The sequence below is a fragment of the Bubalus bubalis genome, chromosome 5, assembly GCF_019923935.1.
Source record: "Bubalus bubalis isolate 160015118507 breed Murrah chromosome 5, NDDB_SH_1, whole genome shotgun sequence".
Classification (NCBI taxonomy): domain Eukaryota; kingdom Metazoa; phylum Chordata; class Mammalia; order Artiodactyla; family Bovidae; genus Bubalus; species Bubalus bubalis.
In genome coordinates this window covers 20080238-20087812 of record NC_059161.1, presented here as the reverse complement: position 1 = coordinate 20087812, position 7575 = coordinate 20080238, and positions in this window count along the sequence as shown.

The following is a 7575-nucleotide window of genomic DNA, read 5'->3' as shown; positions in this document are numbered from 1 at the left end:
TCAGGATTGATCAACGCTCTTTGGAGCATGTTTAGGGACCCTCAGCAGCACAGAAGGCCTGACCCAGCCTAGGGCTGGCGAGCAGCATATGTTGCAGAGAAGGCTTCTTCGAAGTTGTCACCTGTGCTCAGTTTTGAAGGTCATACACCTGTCTGTGGTTTCAGTGCACAGAAGGTGTTTAAAAACCGCTGAAAAGGTATTTCAAAAGCACAAAGAAAGGCGGTATGGGAGATATATTCCAGTGGTTGGCGGGATTTAAAAAATAACTTTAGGGAAAATATCCAAAACTTCTAAAGAAGGTAAAAGATGACTTTATAACCTTTGATGTCAGGCTAAGAGCATTTTCTAAAGGGCCTACCAGATTTCATTTGCACAACTGATTATGGCCTAAGCATTTTACAAGTCTGTGAAATTTATAAGGTGATTTCCTTTTCTGCCAATTTAAAGAAAACTCTGTGGTTTGTAGTTTATTGTCCTGTAGGACATTAACCAATTTGAATTAACTTGGCAAATTTATTTCACCTTTCTTTTTTCCACTAATTATAAAAATCCCAAGTTTTCACATTACCTTTAAAAACAGCTTTGCCATCCTGCTGGTTTCATTATTAGAGTAAATAAAACTTTAAAATGAGCATGCTATTTTTTGTTGAAAAATCAGGTTTGTAACATTTGGGGATTACACTTTGATAGGTAAGTGTGACCAGAAAATAAATAGCTCGTTATGAAAACATATACTGCATGCAAAGTGCTTATTAAAGATTTTGAATTTAGTGATGTTACCCAACCCTCATTAGCTATGTTCTCCTCTGTTTTTCCATCTTAAGAAAAACAGGGATATTCAGTAATATTCTAGACTCAGCACTTTCATCTAGGCTGCAGTCTCTACTCTTGTTCTGTCACCTATGTGCCCAAATAGGAACTGTTTTCCACTGTTTCATCTAGGGGCCTTATGGAAATGTTCATTTGTGGTTTTGTGTTCCCCTTGTGCTTTAAAAAAGCATATACATTTACAGGGATTAATTTGAGAACACCAGAACCATACAGAACAATGAACCATGTAGAACAATACACCGGAACCAACAGGCAATAAAGAAAGTGTATGCCTGCCAGGAAACCAGCCTACATCCTGCTGGAGTAGCACAGTACTGTGACTTTCTTCTGAGCCTGGTCATCACAAGATCCAAAACTTTTGACATGAGCTTGAGTCATTTTTAAATTAGTTCATGGTTAAAATTTATAAGGGAGTTCTTTTCTTCTTCACTTAATTAATTGCACAAAAATTGAGAGATAGGCATATAGATAAGTAAGGTGGAGAGTGAGTATGCATCAAGCAAAGAGCCCTAGTGTGCAGAGGCCTAGAGATATGGGGATAAAGGGAAGAATGTATTTAAGGAACTCCAAGCGGATCAGTTTGACTGGATCACTGAGGAGCAGATAAGGTCATGAAGACGTAAAGCTGCCCAAATAGACAGAAGCCAAATGAAAATGGGCCTTGCAGGCCATGCAAAGGAATGGAGACTTCTGAAGGCAGTAACAAGTCACTGAAGGATTTCAAATGCACTTTATGAAGACCACTTTGACACCAAATATGAATTATAGACTGAAGGAGGCAAGATTAGAAACAGGGTCACTGGTTAAGAGGTCATTGCAATAATCCATAATCCATGTATTATTTGGCCTTGGAATATGGAATGAAGCAGGGCAAAGACTAATAGAGTTTTGCCAAGAAAATGCACTGGTCATAACAAACACCCTCTTCCAACAACACAAGAGAAGACTCTATATATGGACATCACCAGATGGTCAACACCAAAATCAGACTGATTATATTCTTTGCAGCCAAAAATGGAGAAGCTCTATACAGTCAGCAAAAACAAGACCAGGAGCTGACTGTGGCTCAGACCATGAACTCCTTATTGCCAAATTCAGACTTAAATTGAAGAAAATAGGGAAAACCACTAGACCATTCAGGTATGACCTAAATCAAATCCCTTATGATTATACAGTGGAAGTGAGAAATAGATTTAAGGGCCTAGATCTGATAGATAGAGTGCCTGATGAACTATGGAATGAGGTTCGTGACATTGTACAGGAGACAGGGATCAAGACCATTCCCATAGAAAAGAAATGCAAAAAAGCAAAATGGCTGTCTGGGGAGGCCTTACAAATAGCTGTGAAAAGAAGAGAAGTGAAAAGCAAAGGAGAAAAGGAAAGATATAAACATCTGAATGCAGAGTTCCAAAGAATAGCAAGAAGAGATAAGAAAGCCTTCCTCAGCGATCAATGCAAAGAAATAGAGGAAAACAACAGAATGGGAAAGACTAGGGATCTCTTCAAGAAAATCAGAGATACCAAAGGAACATTTCATGCAAAGATGGGCTCGATAAAGGACAGAAATGGTATGGACCTAGCAGAAGCAGAAGATATTAAGAAGAGATGGCAAGAATACACAGAAGAACTGTACAAAAAAGATCTTCATGACCCAGATAATCACGATGGTGTGATCATTCACCTAGAGCCAGACATCCTGGAATGTGAAGTCAAGTGGGCCTTAGAAAGCATCACTACGAACAAAGCTAGTGGAGGTGATGGAATTCCAGTTGAGCTATTCCAAATCTGGAAAGATGATGCTGTGAAAGTGCTGCACTCACTATGCCAGCAAATTTGGAAAACTCAGCAGTGGCCACAGAACTGGAAAAGGTCAGTTTTCATTCCAATCCCAAAGAAAGGCAATGCCAAAGAATGCTCAAACTACCACACAATTGCACTCATCTCACACGCTAGTAAAGTAATGCTCAAAATTCTCCAAGCCAGGCTTCAGCAATATGTGAACCGTGAACTTCCTGATGTTCAAGCTGGTTTTAGAAAAGGCAGAGGAACCAGAGATCAAATTGCCAACATCCGCTGGATCATGGAAAAAGCAAGAGAGTTCCAGAAAAACATCTATTTCTGCTTTATTGACTATGCCAAAGCCTTTGACTGTGTGGCTCACAATCAACTGTGGAAAATTCTGAAAGAGATGGGAATACCAGACCACCTGATCTGCCTCTTGAGAAATTTGTATGCAGGTCAGGAAGCAACAGTTAGAACTGGACATGGAACAACAGACTGGTTCCAAATAGGAAAAGGAGTTCATCAAGCCTGTATATTGTCACCCTGTTTATTTAACTTATATGCAGAGTACATCATGAGAAACGCTGGACTGGAAGAAGCACAAGCTGGAATCAAGATTGCAGGGAGAAATATCAATAACCTCAGATATGCAGATGACACCACCCTTATGGCAGAAAGTGAAGAGGAACTCAAAAGCCTGTTGATGAAAGTGAAAGTGGAGAGTGGAAAAGTTGGCTTAAAGCTCAACATTCAGAAAACGAAGATCATGGCATCCGGTCCCATCACTTCATGGGAAATAGATGGGGAAACAGTGGAAACAGTGTCAGACTTTATTTTTCTGGGCTCCAAAATCACTACAGATGGTGACTGCAGCCATGAAATAAAAAGACACTTACTTCTTGGAAGGAAAGTTATGACCAACCTAGATAGCATATTCAAAAGCAGAGACATTCCTTTGCCAACAAAGTTTCGTCTAGTCAAGGCTATGGTTTTTCCTGTGGTCATGTATGGATGTGAGAGTTGGACTGTGAAGAAGGCTGAGCACTGAAGAATTGATGCTTTTGAACTGTGGTGTTGGAGAAGACTCTTGAGAGTCCCTTGGACTGCAAGGAGACCCAACCAGTCCATTCTGAAGGAGATCAGCCCTGGGATTTCTTTGGAAAGAATGATGCTAAAGCTGAAACTCCAGTACTTTGGGCACCTCATGCAAAGACATGACTCATTGGAAAAGACTCTGATGCTGGGAGGGATTGGGGGCAGGAGAAGAAGGGGACGACAGAGGATGAGATGTCTGGATGGCATCACTGACTCGATGGACGTGAGTCTGAGTGAACTCCGGGAGTTGGTGATGGACAGGGAGGCCTGGCGTGCTGCGATTCATGGGGTCGCAAAGAGTCGGACACGACTGAGCGACTGATCTGATCTGTTAATCCATGTAGAAGTAATGAAAGCCTAAAGGAGGACCTAGGGAATGGAGAGGATTAGATTACCTCCCCTTGAAAAGAAAATGGTCCAAAGATCTTATCAGAAAGTATAACTCTTTCCCATGTTTTGTATCCACATCTGAATGAAACCAAAGAGATAATAGTAACATTCCAAGCAGTAATTCTGTCTTGAGTCTGTTCCAGGAATAATTCTGCTACACATTGGCCTCTCCAGCTGCATCTTTTGCTGTATATACATTTAAGAACTCAGAGTCTGTGAAACTTGCCCCACATCCCTCAGAAGAGCACCCTGAGAGGAATTGATCACATGGGAGAAACACTGAACTACAGTTATCTCCCTTCAAGTCTTTTAGAAACAGAAGTTTTTCATTTCCCAATTCCAATGAATCACTTATAACTAATCAAAACTCTCTTTCTTAAAAAAAATGCATTATTTTCTTTTGCTGAAGTTGGTATTTTCTCTGGAATGCAGTGGAAAATTAGATACGTTGATCTCTTACACGGGGCTAGGATCTCAAATGGTCGTTTAAGAATGAGGAAACAGCTGCAGAGCCCGGAACCTAAAACCATCTGGGAAACTGGTGGAGTAAAAATCTCCAAAAATTTTCTCCTTCATAAAAACAAAGAAAACACTACTAAGATTGCAAGAATCAACTAGTTCTAAACCCTGGAAATTACCAAAGGCTTGCAGCAATCCAGAAAACGTTGGTTCAAGAAAAACTTGATAAGAAGAGCAAGCTTTGTGGCATTTTAATTTGCCCTATTTCCATTCCCCCTCTCCCCAGCATCACGGTGGTCTTGAAACCAACAGTCCACTGTGAAAATCAGCTGTCTGGTGGCTACTGTAAGAAACACAATAGAATTGGAACTTCTTTGAAGTCCCATTACCAGAGAACTTCTATTTTTTGAACTGTCTGGCAGTTCCCTGGAAAACTCCATTAGCAAGTATATCTTTTTAAAAAATTTTATGTTGGAGTATAATTGATTTACAATGCATGTTAATTTCCAGTGTACGGCAAAGCGATGCAGTTATGCATAGCTATTTAAACTTATGGTTACCAAAGGGGAAATATGGTGGGGGGGGGAGATATTTTAGGAGGTTGGAATTAACATATACACACTATTTATATAAAATAATCAACAAGGACCTACTGTACAGCACAGGGAGCTCTACTCAATACTCTGTAATCACTTACTTGATGTAGAGTTCAATCAGTGCAAACAACCTATTCTCTGGGTATATTTATTGAGAACAATCAGAGGCAATTGTTTTACATCATGAATGCCCAAGGCAGTGAATAATAATAGTTGGGACAATTTATTGTAGACCAGTCGCTAAGTCATGTTCTGACTCTTTGTGACCCCCATGGAGTGCAGCATGCTAGGCTTCCCTGTCCTTCGCTATCTCCTGGAATTTGCTCAAATTCATGTCCATTGAGTCAGTGATGCTATCTAACCATCTCATCATCTGCTACCCACTTCTCCTTGTCCTTAAATCTTTCCCAGCATCAGGGTCTTTTTCAATGTGCTGGTTCTTCACATCAGGTGGCCAAAGTATTGGAACTTCAGCTTTAGCATCAGTCCTCCCTGTGAATATTCAGGATTTATTTCCTTTAGGATTGATTGGTTTGATCTCCTTGCAGTCCAAGGAACCTTAAGAGTCTTCTCCAGCACCACAATTTGAAAGCATCAGTTGAGACAATAGGTGAACCAAAAAATCTTAAAAATGGAGAATGAGATATACATATTTTAAGGTTGGTGCAAAAGTAATTTTGGTTTTGCACTGCTGAAATTTACCATTTGATATTGGAATATATTCTTAAATAAATGTGGTTATGTTATACATCATTTTAATGTGTATTTCTTGCTTTATTTTTTGCTAATGACTTGTTACTTGCTGTTTATATGTATTTTAGATTATGGAAATGATGTTAGGCAAAAAGCAAATTCAAGCAATTTTCTTATTCAAGTTCGAAATGGCTTGTAAAGCAATGGAGACAACTCGCAACATCAACAATGCATTTGGCCCAGGCACTGCTAACAAATGTACAGGGCAGTGGTGGTTCAGGAAGTTTTGCAAAGGAGATGAGAGCCTTGAAGGTGAGGAGTGTAGGGCCGGCCATAGAAGTTGACAATGATCAACTGAGAGCAATCATTGAAGCGGATCCTCTTACAACTACATGAGTAGTTGCCTAAGAACTCAACGTCAATCGTTCTACAGTCGTTTGGCATTTTAAGCAAATTGGAAAGGTGAAAAAGTTTGATAAGTGAGTGCCTCATGAGCTGCAAATCAAAAAAACCATTGTTTTGAAGTGTCATCTTATTCTGCACAACAGCGATGAACCGTTTCTTGATCAGGTTGTGACATGCGATGAAAAGTGGATTGTATATGACAACCAGATTGTATATGACCAGCTCAGTGGTTGGACTGAGAAGAAGCTCCAAAGCACTTCCCAAACTCAAACTTTCAGAAAAAAATGTCATGATTACTGTTTGGTGGTCTGCTGCCGGTCTGATCCATTACAGCTTTCTGAATCCCAGCAGACCCATTACATCTGAGAAGTACGCTCAGCAAGTCAGTGAGATGCACGGCACTGAAAACTGCAAGGTCTGCAGCCAGCATTGGTCAACGGAAAGGGCCCAGTTCTCCATGACAAGGCCTGACCACACAACCAATGCTTTAAAAGTTGAATGAATTGGGCTAAAAGTTTTGCCTCATCTGCCATACTCAGCTACCCTCTCACGAACTGACTACCACTTCTTCAAGCATCTCGACAACTTTTTGCAGGGAAAAGGCTTCCACAACCAGCAGGAGGCAGAAGATGCTTTCCAAGAGTTTGTCGAAATCTCAAGGTACAGATTTTTAGGCTACAGGAGTAAACATTTCTCCTAGGCAAAAATGTGTCGATTGTAGTGGTTCCTACTTTGATTAATAAAGATGTGTTTGAGCCTAGTTATAATGATTTAAAATTCAGGGTCCATAATGGCAATTACTCTTGCACCAACCTATAGACTGTTGGAAAGCTCTGATATGCATATTCCTGGGAATCTAGAAAGCCATGTATATCTTCAAGGCTGTGCATGTGCTCTGGGAAGAGCATATATACAAAATTAACTCAAAATATATCAAAGACCTAACTTAAAAGCTGAAACTGTAAAACTTTTAAGAGAACATATAGGCATAAACCTTAGTGATCTTGGATTTAGCAATGATTTCCTGGATATGGGCTTCCCTGGTGGCTCAGATGGTAAAGGGCCTGTCTGCAATGCGGGAAACCTGAGTTGGTTCCCTGGGTTGGGAAGATCCCCTGGAGAAGGGAATGGCTACCCACTCCAGTATTCTTGCCTGGAGAATTCCATGGATTGGATAGTCCATGGGGTCACAGAGTTGGACATGACTGAGCAACTAACACATACTTTCTGGATATGACACTGAGAATACTGGCAAAAAAAGAAAAAACATGAACTGGATTTCATCAAAATAATCTTGTGTTTCAAAAGATACATCAGGAAAATG